The 15,785-nt window shown below is 41.8% G+C and overlaps 1 protein-coding gene across 1 annotated transcript in view; it reads right to left on the reverse strand.

Moving 5' to 3' along the window:
• fgf1 (fibroblast growth factor 1) overlaps positions 1–15,320 on the reverse strand; it is a 110,605-nt gene extending 95,285 nt beyond the window's left edge. Inside the window, exon 1 of the mRNA XM_033029900.1 lies at positions 15,212–15,320. The gene's annotated coding sequence lies outside the window, so the exon portion shown is untranslated. The remainder of the gene's footprint in view (positions 1–15,211) is intronic.
• Between the last annotated feature and the right edge of the window lie 465 nt (positions 15,321–15,785).

Genomic DNA, 15,785 nt, shown 5'->3' on the forward strand with positions numbered 1-15,785 from the left:
CTTTTAAAGGACTTACCGTACACTGTGCTTTAGCTGTCTTAATTGCAGCGCCAACATTCCTGTTCATCGCGGTGTGTGTCTATATCACCTTGGCTTTGCGCCGTGGAAATAATTTAGACAGAGCTCCCCCGCTTGTCCTGGCCCCCGCGTTTGCGATGTGTTTGTGTGTGTGTGTGTTCCACTCTGACAGTCGCCGTTCCAGTTCCCAGTTTTTCAGGCGACTACCGGCAACATGACAGTCATCGGCAGTCCGCTGAAAAATCGCCTAAGTGGGATAGGCCCATTAGATTTATAGTCAAAACCCTGACTACGGGTGCTGTCTGCACGGAGTTTATACGTCTCCCTGTGACTGAGTGGGTTTTCTCCGGGTGCTCTGGTTTTCTCCCACACTCCAAAGTTTGTAGGTTAATGGTGGAGTAGCAAGATGGATTCAACAGTGGCTGAATGGGAGATACTAGAGAGTAATGGTGGATGGCTGGAGGCCGGTGACTAGTGGGGTGCCTCAGGGATCTGTGTTGGGTTCACTGTTGTTTGTCATATACATCAATGATCTGGATGATGGTGTGGTAAATTGGATTAGTAAGTATGCAGATGATACTAAGTTAGCTCCTGTGGTGGATAATGAAGTAGATTTTCAAAGGCTACAGAGAGATTTAGGCCATTTGGAAGAGTGGGCTGAAATATGGCAGTTTAATGCTGATAAGTGTGAGGTGATTTGGCAGGACAAATCAAGATAGGACGTACATGGTAAATGGTAGCGAATTGAGGAATGCAGTTGAACAGTGGGATCTAGGAATAAATGTGCATAGTTCCCTGAAGGTGGAATCTCATGTAGATAGGGTGGTAAAGAAAGCTTTTGTCGTGCTGGCCTTTATAAATCAGAGCATTGAGTATAGAAGTTGGGATGTAATGTTAAAATTGTACAAGGCATTGGTGAGGCCAATTCTGGAGTATGGTGTACAATTTTGGTCGCCAAATTATAGGAAAGATGTCAACAAAATAGAGAGAGTACAGAGGAGATTTACTAGAATGTTGCCTGGGTTTCAGCACCTAAGTTACAGAGAAAGGTTGAACAAGTTAGGTATTTATTCTTTGGAGCCCAGAAGGTTAAGGGGGGACTTGATAGAGGTCTTTAAAATTAAGAGAGGGACAGAGTTGACGTGGATAAGCTTTTTCCATTGATAGTAGGGAAGAATCAAACAAGAGGACATGATTTGAGAATTAAAGGACAGAAGTTTAGGGATAACATGAGGGGGAACTTCTTTACTCAGAAAGTGGTAGCTGTGTGGAATGAGCTTCCAGTGGAAGTGGTGGAGGCAGGTTCGATTTTATCATTTAAAAATAAATTGGATAGGTATATGGACGGGAAAGGAATGGAGGGTTATGGTCTGAGTGCAGGTAGATGGGACTAGGTGAGAGTAAGTGTTCGGCACGGACAAGAAGGGCCGAGATGGCCTGTTTCCGTGCTGTAATTGTTATATGGTTATATTATAATTGGCTTTGGTTAAAATTGTAAATTGTTACTTATGTGTGGAATAGTGCTAGTGTATGGGGTGATCACTAGACTCGGTCAGCCAAAGGGCCTGTTTCCATGCTGTATCTCTAAACAAAAAAGAAATAAACTTTAGACAAGAGATGCAGTGTGGAAACACACTCATTTGCCCATCAAATCAGCACAGACCAGCAATCTATCACTAACACTATCCTACACTCTTGGGACAATTTACAATTTTTTACCAAAGCCAATTAATCTACAAACCTGTATGTCTTTGGAGTGTGAGAGGAAACCGGAGCACCTGGCGAAAACCCACGGGGTCACAGGGAGAATATACAAACTCTGTACAAACAGCACTCATAGTCAGGATCGAACCTGGGTCTCTGGCGCTGTAATGCAGCAGCTATCCCAATTCATTATTAAGTATTGTATTTCATCTATTTGGCATAACAGAGTGCATGTTGACCTATATTATCTGGCAGTGTTAACGATTGCTTCCCCATCTTCTCCTTGTTTTGACTCCATTGGAACAGAGGAACTATCTGTCATCCCAAAATGATTTAGTCATCAGGCGGGCAATATGCACAACAGTAAATTAATTGATTGATATCTATTTTTTTTCCAATAGATAAATCCAACAATGCTGCTAATAAATATATTATAACATTAAAACAACCACACAGTTCAGTTAAACAGTTTTTTGACATGATGTTTTATCTTTGCAACTCCAAATTAGGTCACAACTCCATGGCTTGGGATTGGGTATGTAAACCATTCAGAAAGTTTGGTGGTCTATTTTGTTCAACAAAAACTTGCATTTACAACTAACCCAACATGTTTGCAAATTGTTGACATGCAATGTTGTATCAGAACCCAACAAATAGGACTATGGGAAACTATTGTGAGCCAGCTCTCCATGTCAGTCAACCTTGACTAGTCTTCTACCCCAATTCAACTTTCCCAACTTCACAATGTGTCCCTTGAATCCCTGGCATCCAAGGTCTTGAATATACACAATAATCCAACTCCGGGATGAAGAATGCTGAGGATTTACAACCCTCTGTACAGTGACATTTCACTTCATATCAAATCCAGAGAAAAATCCTGAAATAAAACAGAAAATGATGGCAATATGCAAATGGTCAGGCGGCATTCATGATGAGAGAAGCAAAGACAATGACAGAAAACACGCAGAATACCATGTAGCATCAGGGGAAAGACCAAGATCATCGACTAGAAACATTAACACTAGCAGTTAAGGAAGCAAAGTGCTGGAGTAACCCAGTGGGTCAGGCAGCTTAACTGCAGAACATGGATAGGTAACGTTTTGGGTCAGGACTGAAGAAGGCTTCCGACCTGAAACATCACATAGCCATATTCTCCAGAGATTGCGCCTGATCTGCTGGATGTGTAAACCAACATCTGCCGTCTGAAGAAGGGTTTCGGCCCGAAACGTCGCCTATTTCCTTCGCTCCATAGATGCTGCTTCACCCGCTGAGTTTCTCCAGCATTTTTGTCTACCTGCAGTTCTCTGTTTCTACATTCTATATCTTGAGGTTAAAAGTCTGTTTCCGACTGCTATGGTTCTGGCAACAGATTTCAACTTTAAAAGGTCAGAATGTGAATAGACAAGTATTCATCTGTACGCAGCCTGCAAAATGCCACCTCGCTCTGACACCATCATTTTTTTAAATTGCTGAGTATTTTCTGTTTTATTATTAGAGAATATAATAGTATGTTTAATATGTTTGGAAACATAGAAGCAATCGATGTTTTCTCTCTGCACTTTATGATTCAAAAAGAATGAATATCTTTTTCTGTTGCTCACTAAAAGATGAAGCCAATGAAAATGATATATTTCCCTCTCTACATAAAGACCTGTTTGATCATCAGATTGCACTTACAAGTGAGTGTGAAATTATATATTTGGACAAGCTTTATACATTAGAGATACAGTGCCGAAACAGTCCCTTCGGCCCACCCTGTCTGCGCTGACCAACAATCACCCCTTACACTAGCACTATCCTACACACTAGGGACAATTTGTAATTTTTTTACTGAAGCCAATTAACCCAGTATGTCTTTGGAGTGTGGGAGGAAACCAGAGCATCCAGAGAAAACCTACGTGGTCATGAGAGAACATAGAAACTCAGTACAGACAGCACCCATAGCCAAGACCAAAACCGGGTCTCTAGCGCTGTAAGGCAGCAACTCTACTGCTGCACCACTTAACACAAAGACACATGGGATTCATATATAAATCTCCCCACTGCCCTGTATTCTGGAGATTTACAGTTCTTGGGTTTTGAACCAGCATTTTGCACATGTCCTCAGCATTATGTAATGAAACATGTGCACACACATACGCAAATGAAATTTATACACATACATAACGATAGATGATATAGGACTCAAGGGGGTGCAGTATGCTGCAACTTGTCTCTTCCAGCCTCCACACACCACTGCTAGCAGCCAATGTGTTCTATGATTTGTTAATAGTCTGCATGTATTCTGCATTAACCCCCCAGTGAACCTAGTTATGTTGTGTGTTATTAGTAACTTGACCAACAAGAGGTTCAGTGAGCATTGTTCATCTGCTTCTCTGTTTGCTTTTCATTCAGATTTTGGGTTTAATTGCTCTTTATTCCCTCACAGCCCTTTGGGTACCATGTTTTCCACCATTGATGTTATGTGAAAATCAGGATTCTAGATTGGTGTTACTCACATATGAAATTACGCAAATAGTGTCAATAGACAATAGACAATAGACAATAGGTGTAGGAGTAGGCCATTCGGCCCTTCGAGCCAGCACCGCCATTCAATGTGATCATGGCTGATCATCCCCAATCAGTACCCCGTTCCTGCCTTCTCCCCATATCCCCTGACTCCGCTCTCTTTAAGATCCCTATCCAGCTTTCTCTTGAAATTTTCCAGAGAACAGGCCTCCACTGAGGCAGAGAATTCCACAGACTCACAACTCTCTGGGTGAAAACGTTTTTCCTCATCTCCGTTCTAAATGGCTTACCCCTTATTCTTAAATAGACTACTTGAGAGTAAATGAGGATAAAATTCCATTCTTGCATATTAAGCTAATATGATCTTCATCATGCAAGACTGGAATTTTTTTTGCAAGAATGATTGCAAGATAAATATCAAATGGTGAGAGGAGTGGATCTCAGAGTTGGCGTAGTTAACCTAACAACTTTAATACTGCATGAATGTTTGTGCAAATGCCCTGCTTGATAACTTAGTGACATAGGTAATAGTCAAGAGAAGTATTTGAACAGGTGCATGGGAACATCAATAATATACGTTTTTATCCAATTAACATCAATAAAATATGTTTTTTTATATACAATATGCACCAACCAGATTTTTGTTTTAAAGCAGAGATTGAAATGAGCAAACGCCTACAGATCACAGAGGCTCCTCAGCAAGGGTTAAGTTTCAAACTTGATACTTCCTCTTCAATTCCCCACACAACAATCATCAAATATTGTTACATTCTATGTGGGGCTAATAGGTGAGTATTCAAAACAAATCTGCAAGAGTTAGAGCACCTCATATTTCGCTTGGGCAGCTTACAACCCAGCAGTATGAATATTGACTTCTCTAACTTCAAATAACCTCTTGCTTTCCTTCTCTCTCCATCCCTCACCCACATCCTAGTTCTCCAACCAGTCTGACTGTCCTCCTGATTCAATTTTATCTTTGTATGCTTCATTGTCAACTTCCCCAGCTAATAATGATCTATTCTACATTTTCATTGAACTTCGCCCCCTTTGATGTCTCGTTTTCACACCTTACCCTTCCATATCTCTATGTCTCAATCTCCCGACTTTCAGTCCGATGCAGAGTCACGACCCGAAACGTCGCCCATTCCTTCATTCCAGAGATGCTGCCTGGCCCGCTGAGTTACTTCAGCATTTTGTGTCCGTCAAGTCTAACTTGGTCGTGGTGTACATTTCTATAATGTTTTATTTAAAGGATTGCTGGCAAGATCGTGAGGATTGCCATAATGCCTATATTATTTTTTCAAAGGTTCCCTGCATTCCATTTCTGCCAATATTCAGTATTTTGATAAGCATTTACTTATGGCACAGCTGAGTGTGGGCACTTGGATTCGACCATCTGTATGGATGGCAATAGGTAAGATTCTTTATTATAGTTTATGTCGCAAAAATTGTGTCAGACCCTTCTACACAGTCTGTAGAAGGGTCTCAACCGAAAATGTTACCAATTCCTTTTCTCCAGAGATGCTGACCTGCTGAGTTACTCCAGTATTTTGTGTCTATCTTCAGTGTACACCGGCATCTGTAGTTACTTCCCACACACTTTACTACACCAGTCTTCTTTCTGTTCTTGCTGCAGGAAACAAATATTTGTCTGGTCTACTGAATTTTAAATCATGCACAAAGGAGCTTGCAGATTATATGATGGTGCAGATTCACTAAAGTGCAATTTTTGCGACATAAACTATAATAAAGAATCTTACCTATTGCCATCCATACAGATGGTCGAATCCAAGTGCCCACACTCAGCTGTGCCATGAAGTAAATGCTTATCAAAATACTGAATATTGGCAGAAATGGAATGCAGGGAACCTTTGAAAAAATAATATAGGCATTATGGCAATCCTCACGATCTTGCCAGCAATCCTTTAAATAAAACATTATAGAAATGTACACCACGACCAAGTTAGACTTGACGGACACAAAATGCTGAAGTAACTCAGCGGGCCAGGCAGCATCTCTGGATTGAAGGAATGGGCGACGTTTCGGGTCGTGACTCTGCATCGGACTGAAAGTCGGGAGATTGAGACATAGAGATATGGAAGGGTAAGGTGTGAAAACGAGACATCAAAGGGGGCGAAGTTCAATGAAAATGTAGAATAGATCATTATTAGCTGGGGAAGTTGACAATGAAGCATACAAAGATAAAATTGAATCAGGAGGACAGTCAGACTGGTTGGAGAACTAGGATGTGGGTGAGGGATGGAGAGAGAAGGAAAGCAAGAGGTTACTTGAAGTTAGAGAAGTCAATATTCATACTGCTGGGTTGTAAGCTGCCCAAGCGAAATATGAGGTGCTCTAACTCTTGCAGATTTGTTTTGAATACTCACCTATTAGCCCCACACAGAATGTAACAATATTTGATGATTGTTGTGTGGGGAATTGAAGAGGAAGTATCAAGTTTGAAACTTAACCCTTGCTGAGGAGCCTCTGTGATCTGTAGGCGTTTGCTCATTTCAATCTCTGCTTTAAAACAAAAATCTGGTTGGTGCATATTGTATATAAAAAAAACATATTTTATTGATGTTAATTGGATAAAAACGTATATTATTGATGTTCCCATGCACCTGTTCAAATACTTTCTTCTCTTGACTATTACCTATGTCACTAAGTTATCAAGCAGGACATTTGCACAAACATTCATGCAGTATTAAAGTTGTTAGGTTAACTACGACAACTCTGAGATCCACTCCTCTCACCATTTGATATTTATCTTGCAATCATTCTTGCAAAAAAATTCCAGTCTTGCATGGTGAAGATCATATTAGCTTAATATGATCTTCACCATGCAAGAATGGAATTTTATCCTCATTTACTCTCAAGTAGTCTATTTAAGAATAAGGGGTAAGCCATTTAGAACGGAGATGAGGAAAAACGTTTTCACCCAGAGAGTTGTGAGTCTGTGGAATTCTCTGCCTCAGTGGAGGCCTGTTCTCTGGAAAATTTCAAGAGAAAGCTGGATAGGGATCTTAAAGAGAGCGGAGTCAGGGGATATGGGGAGAAGGCAGGAACGGGGTACTGATTGGGGATGATCAGCCATGATCACATTGAATGGCGGTGCTGGCTCGAAGGGCCGAATGGCCTACTCCTACACCTATTGTCTATTGTCTATTGTCTATTGACACTATTTGCGTAATTTCATATGTGAGTAACACCAATCTAGAATCCTGATTTTCACATAACATCAATGGTGGAAAACATGGTACCCAAAGGGCTGTGAGGGAATAAAGAGCAATTAAACCCAAAATCTGAATGAAAAGCAAACAGAGAAGCAGATGAACAATGCTCACTGAACCTCTTGTTGGTCAAGTTACTAATAACACACAACATAACTAGGTTCACTGGGGGGGTTAATGCAGAATACATGCAGATTATTAACAAATCATAGAACACATTGGCTGCTAGCAGTGGTGTGTGGAGGCTGGAAGAGACAAGTTGCAGCATACTGCACCCCCTTGAGTCCTATATCATCTATCGTTATGTATGTGTATAAATTTCATTTGCGTATGTGTGTGCACATGTTTCATTACATAATGCTGAGGACATGTGCAAAATGCTGGTTCAAAACCCAAGAACTGTAAATCTCCAGAATACAGGGCAGTGGGGAGATTTATATATGAATCCCATGTGTCTTTGTGTTAAGTGGTGCAGCAGTAGAGTTGCTGCCTTACAGCGCTAGAGACCCGGTTTTGGTCTTGGCTATGGGTGCTGTCTGTACTGAGTTTCTATGTTCTCTCATGACCACGTAGGTTTTCTCTGGATGCTCTGGTTTCCTCCCACACTCCAAAGACATACTGGGTTAATTGGCTTCAGTAAAAAAATTACAAATTGTCCCTAGTGTGTAGGATAGTGTTAGTATAAGGGGTGATTGTTGGTCAGCGCAGACACGGTGGGCCGAAGGGACTGTTTCGGCACTGTATCTCTAATGTATAAAGCTTGTCCAAATATATAATTTCACACTCACTTGTAAGTGCAATCTGATGATTAAACAGGTCTTTATGTAGAGAGGGAAATATATCATTTTCATTGGCTTCACCTCCATCTTTTAGTGAGCAACAGGAAAAGATATTCATTCTTTTTGAATCATAAAGTGCAGAGAGAAAACATCGATTGCTTCTATGTTTCCAAACATATTAAACATACTATTATATTCTCTAATAATAAAACAGAAAATACTCAGCAATTTAAAAAAATGATGGTGTCAGAGCGAGGTGGCATTTTGCAGGCTGCGTACAGATGAATACTTGTCTATTCACATTCTGACCTTTTAAAGTTGAAATCTGTTGCCAGAACCATAGCAGTCGGAAACAGCCTTTTAACCTCAAGATATAGAATGTAGAAACAGAGAACTGCAGGTAGACAAAAATGCTGGAGAAACTCAGCGGGTGAAGCAGCATCTATGGAGCGAAGGAAATAGGCAACGTTTCGGGCCGAAACCCTTCTTCAGACTGCAGATGTTGGTTTACACATCCAGCAGATCAGGCGCAATCTCTGGAGAATATGGATATGTGATGTTTCAGGTCGGAAGCCTTCTTCAGTCCTGACCCAAAACGTTGCCTATCCATGTTCTGCAGTTAAGCTGCCTGACCCACTGGGTTACTCCAGCACTTTGCTTCCTTAACTGCTAGTGTTAATGTTTCTAGTCGATGATCTTGGTCTTTCCCCTGATGCTACATGGTATTCTGCGTGTTTTCTGTCATTGTCTTTGCTTCTCTCATCATGAATGCCGCCTGACCATTTGCATATTGCCATCATTTTCTGTTTTATTTCAGGATTTTTCTCTGGATTTGATATGAAGTGAAATGTCACTGTACAGAGGGTTGTAAATCCTCAGCATTCTTCATCCCGGAGTTGGATTATTGTGTATATTCAAGACCTTGGATGCCAGGGATTCAAGGGACACAGATATTTGTTTCCTGCAGCAAGAACAGAAAGAAGACTGGTGTAGTAAAGTGTGTGGGAAGTAACTACAGATGCCGGTGTACACTGAAGATAGACACAAAATACTGGAGTAACTCAGCAGGTCAGCATCTCTGGAGAAAAGGAATTGGTAACATTTTCGGTTGAGACCCTTCTACAGACTTAAGTCTGAAGTGGTCAGGTTTGATGCAAACTGGAGAAATAGCACCTCATGTTCCGCTTGGATAGATTACAACCCAATAGAATTTTTCAATTTTAAGTAACTAACCCACGATAGCCGTTTACAATGGACACACAATTTGCAACTTTTCTATTGCAAGCTGAACAATTTGCAACACTTTATCCAAAAAAAGCTGCCACTGAACTGCAAGGACGTGCAAAGTTGCAGAAACGTGATATTTACTTATCAAATTAACAAAAGTCATGTCATAAGTAAAGGGCCTGTCCCACTTAGGCGATTTTTTCCGGCAACTACAGGCGACTAGGCTGTTGCCACATGGCCGCGGGTGACGCCTGTATGGTCGTGAGTTGTCTCCTCAAGTCGCCTGAAGAGACGTAATTTTTTTATTTTCGCCGCTGGATTTTGAAATGTTCAAAACCTTTCGGCGACTGTGGGGGTGACGTAGCTTGTCTTCTCCTGTCGTAGGTGCTGTCGTAGGTTGTCGTCAGGGTGAGGCAGATTGTCACCAGGTGATGACTTCGGTGAATTCCATTGGCGACTACCTACGTCAACCTACGTCAAACGTTGGTTTCAGCTCCACTTTGATGGGTTGCTTCCTTTAACCTAGTCCAAGGACCTGTTCATTCCATCATCCATAGCTCTTTCAGGAAGAGTATTCCAAAGATTCACAATTCTCTGTGAGGAGCAATTCCTCAATTTTAGCTTTAGGGTGGCACAGTGGGACAGCAGTAGAGTTACTGCCTTACAGTGCCAGAGACCCGGATTCGATCCTGACTTCGGGTGCTGTCTGTGTGGAGTTTGCACGTTCTCCCTGTGACCGCGTCGGCTTCCTCCCGCATCCCAAAGACGCACAGATTTGTAGGTTAATTGGTTTCTGTAAGTTGTCCCTAGTGTGTAGGATGGAACTAGTTATAGAGTCACAGAATGATACAGTGTGGAAACAGACCCTTCAGCCCAACTTTCCCACGCCGGCCAACATGTCCCAGCTACACTAGTCCTACCTGCCTGCGTTTGGTCCATAGTGTAGGGGTGATCAATGGTCGGTATGGACTCAGTGGGTTGAAGGGCCTGTTTCCACACTGTATCTCTAAACTGAACTAAATGGTGTTCACATATCCTGAAATTACTCTCCAAGTTTGAGAATTCTCCATGAAGGAAAATATGTTCTCAGCAATTACTCAGAACCAGGGGCCACAGTTTAAGAATAAGCGGTAAGCCATTTAGAATGGCGACGAGGAAACACTTTTTCTCACAGAGAGTTGTGAGTCTGTGGAATTCTAGGCCTCAGAGGGCGGTGGAGGCCGGTTCTCTGGATACTTTCAAGAGAGAGCTAGATAGAGCTATTAAAGATAGCGGAGTCAGGAGATATGGGGAGAAGGCAGGAACGGGCTACTGATTGGGGATGATCAGCCATGATCACATTGAATGGCGGTGCTGTCTCGAAGGGCCGAATGGCCTACTCCTGTACCTATTGTCTATTGTCAGTCAATTAGGTGGTAGTGTCTCTCACAGTGGATGAGGAGACCGTCTCTCATTGCTCCCCCTCTATGATTCCTGCTGCTCTCCTGCCCTTCGACCATGTTCTGACCCAGAATCTGAAGAAGGGTTCTGACCCAAAACATCGCCTATCCATGTCCTCCAGAGATGCTGCCTGACCCTCTCAGTTACTCCAGTACTTTGGGTTCTACTCAAGGTTCCAGTACCTGCAGTTCCTTCTGTACCTTACATGTTTCGATAAGATCCTCTCTCATTGACCCAAACAGAGATTTGAACCCCAATCTACTCAGTCTTTTCTCCAATCCAGAGCTTAATCTGAAAAGCCTCACCATCTTTATGTCAATTCCATTCGTCCATAAGGTAATGAAAACAACTGTAAAGTATTTTACACGTGGTCTCATTATTCTTGTGCAGTTTTGAATTGCACATTCATTTTCCATAATTCAAATTTTGTAAGAAAGGATCCGCAATGGGTGGATCATAAACAACATTCAGAAAGAGCTACAGCTCAACTACCCTCATTGAAAAAGAAAAAGCATCTATATATTGGCTCTCATTATCACAGGGCATCTTAAAGTGCTTTATGGCATTTAAATTATGATAAATATTCAGCAGGACTGGCAGAATCTGTGATGAGATAAAAAAGTAAACATTTCAGGTTGATGGCTTTTGAATTATGTTCACCTTTATATAGAAAATAAAATAAGCAACACCCTCTGATGCCCAAGCCATCTGCATCTATGATTCTGGCTGAGTGAAAAATAGTGTCCAAAATGCCAAGATGAACTCTCTTATATTGATTGGATAGGAAAGGTTTAGAGGGATATGGGCCAAACATGAGCAAATGGGACTAGCTTAGATGGGGCATCTTGGTCGGCATGGATGAGTTGGGCCGAAGGGCCTGTTTCCACGCTGTATTTGATTCTATTATTAAAATAGTGCCATTGCAGCCCTTAATTCAACCTGAAAGGACAATCTGAAGAAGGGTCACGACCCATTCCTTCTCTCCAGAGATGCTGCCTGTCCCACTGAGTTACTCCAACATTTTGTGTCTATCTAGGGCAAATAAAGTCTTGGTTTAAGCAGAGAGATGGAGTCTCAGACTCTTTTAAAACTATACCGGATTATCAACCCATATTTTGTTCTTAAAGTAGGTCTTGGTCTTACAGACCACTAATGCCCCTGTCCCACTTAGGAAACCTGAACGGAAGCCTCTGGAGACTTTGTGCCCCACCCAAGGTTTCCGTGTGGTTCCCGGAGGTTTTTTTCAGACTCCCTACCTGCTTCCACTACCTGCAACCTCCGGCAACCACCTGCAACCTCCGGGAACCGCACGGAACCCTTGGGTGGGGCACAAAGTCTCCAGAGGTTTCTGTTCAGGTTTCTTAAGTGGGACAGGGGCATAACTGACCATGGAGTGACGTGGCTGCTTGGAGCAGGTTGCTGTATTTTGATATTTCTTTGTTATGCATCGATTTGAAAATCTTATTTGGTTAGTGGATTTGGTTACATTTAAAGAAAGCCACAAAATACAGATTTACACACCACATACTTCTTCACAGTCTCAACAGAGCTACAAAGGAGAAGCACCAGGTTTCAGTCATGGCTACAATGTCCCAGTCGCTTGTACCTATCCATACCCTATCTGCCTTACCCGTCAGGCCCATTTCATTAAAATACGTGCAGTTTCAACCAACCCTCCTTCCTTGCTCTCCGCACTTCACCTGCCTATTCTGTCCGCTAACCTTTCCCACACCACCCTCCATACCGACTTATAGCCTCTCATGTGCCTCTGTCCTCACGAAATCCCACCCCCCCCCCCCCCCCCCCTGCCATTCTAGTTTAAACCCTCCTGTGTAGCATTAGCAAACCTTCCCACTTCGTGCCTATTGCTTTTGACTCCACTATGCTGAGGAAAAAACTGTGGCTACGCACATTATTTTTTGCCCCTCTTGACTTTATAAACCTCTATATGGTCAATCTCATAGCACCAGAGACACAAGTTCAAGCCTGACCTCTGGTGTTGTCTGTGCAGAGTTTGCACATTCTCACTATGATTGCGTGGGTTTCCTTCGCATGCTCCGGTTTCCTCCCACATTCCAAAGATGTGCGGGTTTGTAGGTTAATTGGCCTCGGTTAAGTGGACTCGGAAGGCCAAAGGCCTGTTTTCATGCTGTGTCTCTAAACTAAACTAACCCTCAGCCTCTTGCACTGCAGGGAAAGAAGCCTATCTAGCTTCTCCTTATAACGCTGTTGATTCTGGATCTAATACTACCCCCCTAGTCTGGTTCAGTCAATCACTGAGACGAACACTGAAATCCAAACCCTTCTTTATTTGTATACAACTCCGCTGGGCCAGACTCGAATCTACTCACTCGAGCCCCCAGCAGCCTCATGTAAACAGAACAGTAGGAAAGATAATCGACACGCCCAAACGAATTACATACACTTTTATACCCCTAAACGGAGGCGGGGATACTAAAGGCGCAAAGATGCAATGGGGTGGCCATCCTTATATGCCAATCACTTCTTACAGATAAGGGATCACATTAAGAGGCATTCACTTTGTTTACTTACAAACCATGTATACAAAAGAACATTTTAACACGTATACTATGTATAAATAAAATCCTCTACCCAATCACAGACCTGGGTTTAGCGTTCATTTAACAGAAACCTAGATTTAACTGCACCTAGGGTTTCACAGGAACAGAAACTGTTGGGAGCTTCTTCAGAAACCCAGACTTGATGGCACCATTTGGATCACATGGGCCTCCTGCACCTGGTATCCCTTTGTCACCTCAACAAAACTTGACCTTTTTCACAGAAGCCTTCCATTTCCAAAGTACCCAAACCCCTGCATATCTATAACGCAAGGCCACATTTGGTGCACAGTACACCAAATGTGGCCTTACCAACATCTTGTACAGCTGTTACATGATGCCTTATCTTCTCTATGCAATACCCTTCACAATGAAGGCGAGAAGACCACACACCTTCTTCATCACCCTGTCTACCTGTGTGATCATTTTGGTGGAACTATGTACCTGCATTCCTTGATCTCTTTGTTTCACCACACTCTCCAGGGTTCTACCATTTACTTTGTAAGTCCTCCCATGGTTTGTCTTTCCAAAATGCAACACCTCATATTTATCTGAATCAAACTCCATCTGCCATTGATCGGCCCATGGGTCCAGTTGATCAGGATCCCGTCATAATCTTACTCTCCGGAAGGTAACCCCGAATTAAACGTGTTTCAAAAGAACTTACTTAATTACGGGCTAATAATGGGAAAAAAGCTTATACTCAAATTTTGGAAAAATGCTCCAATACCAACAATAAAAATGTGGATTTCAAACATGTTCGAAACACTACACTTGGAAGAGATGAGACTCCTCCTAGCAGGCAAAGCAGACCACTTCCAAAAGACGTGGTCTGCATTTATGGAACTATTACAAGCATAAGGTGCAATAGTAATTTAAAATATAAATGGTACCAGGATCTGGTAACGGGGGGTATAAAATAAATTAAAAAAAAATATATATATACGGTTGGTAAATCCTTTTTTGCGGAGTTTTGTGTTACAATAGAGCGATTGTTTTTCCTTTTTTTTCTTTTCTTTCTAGGGTCTTATTTCCTTTCTTTACTTCCTTCTCTAACTTCTTCCCTAAGGGGCTTTCTTTTCCCAACACTTTCCTGCACCTTCACGATTCTTGCTCACTTTCCTTACTTCTTTTATTTCTATCTTTTTTAAAGCTCGAAAAACGAAGTGGTACAACAAATGTAATAAGATATATCTGATGTGTATTATTGTAATTTACTGTACTTCTAATAAAAAATAAAAACATTTAAAAAAAAATCTTACTCTCTACTACAACGCCAATTTTAATGTCATCAACAAACTTACTAAATATGTCACTTTCATTCCCTTCCATATCATAAATATAAATAATGATCGACAATGGACCCAGCATTAATTCCTGTGCATACCACTTGCTACAAGCCTCCAGTCTTAAAATAAAATAACGCTTTACTACCACCCACTGTGTCCTGCCTTCAAGACTATGTTTTATCCAGTTTGCTAGCTCTCTCATCATCACTAAATCCACAGTTGTCAACTGGATTCATGGGCCGAGTAATGTCAGATGGAGTTTGATTCGGATGAATCCAATCTTCCTTCACCAGTCTATCCTGCAGTACCTTGTCAAAAACATTGCCAAAAGTCTTGTCAAAGATTCAGGAAACACAATGAATCGGAGAATGCTTCTTTTACTGCGATGTATTAGTGGTGTAATATTTATTTTCCAGAAAAACATTGTTACTCACCGATTAAGATGCAGAAGGAGACTATTTGCTCGATTGGGTCCAAGCCAACTTCCAACGGAGCATTCCCATCAGTACTGTTTTTCTTATTATTTCCCTGAAACCTATTCTTTCTCACTTCCTCTCAAATTCTCCTCCTACACACCTACACTAGGGATAATTTACAGTAACCAATTGACCTACCAGCTGGTCTTTGGAGCGTGGGAGGAAAACTGGCCCACTCAGGGGAATGGTGTGCATTTAAACTCTACACAGACAAAATGCAAAATCACTTTTAACTTTCTTGTCACTTTTTAAATTACAAAGCATTGCATGGGCTACACAGAACAGGAACAGACCATGCAGTCTTCCTTTGTTAATCTAAAGAGAACTAAATCTAAATCTAAATCTACATCTTACAGCGCCAGAGATCCGGGTTCGATGCTGGCTATGGGTGCTATCTGTACAGAGTTTGTACATTTTCCCCATGACCTGTGTAGGTTTTCTCTGGGATCTCCGGTTTCCTCCCACTCTCCAAAGACGTACAGGTTTGTAGGTTAATTGGCTTGGTATTAATGTAAATTGTCCCTAGTGTGTG

This window comes from Amblyraja radiata, chromosome 11, assembly GCF_010909765.2.
Source record: "Amblyraja radiata isolate CabotCenter1 chromosome 11, sAmbRad1.1.pri, whole genome shotgun sequence".
Lineage (NCBI taxonomy): Eukaryota > Metazoa > Chordata > Chondrichthyes > Rajiformes > Rajidae > Amblyraja > Amblyraja radiata.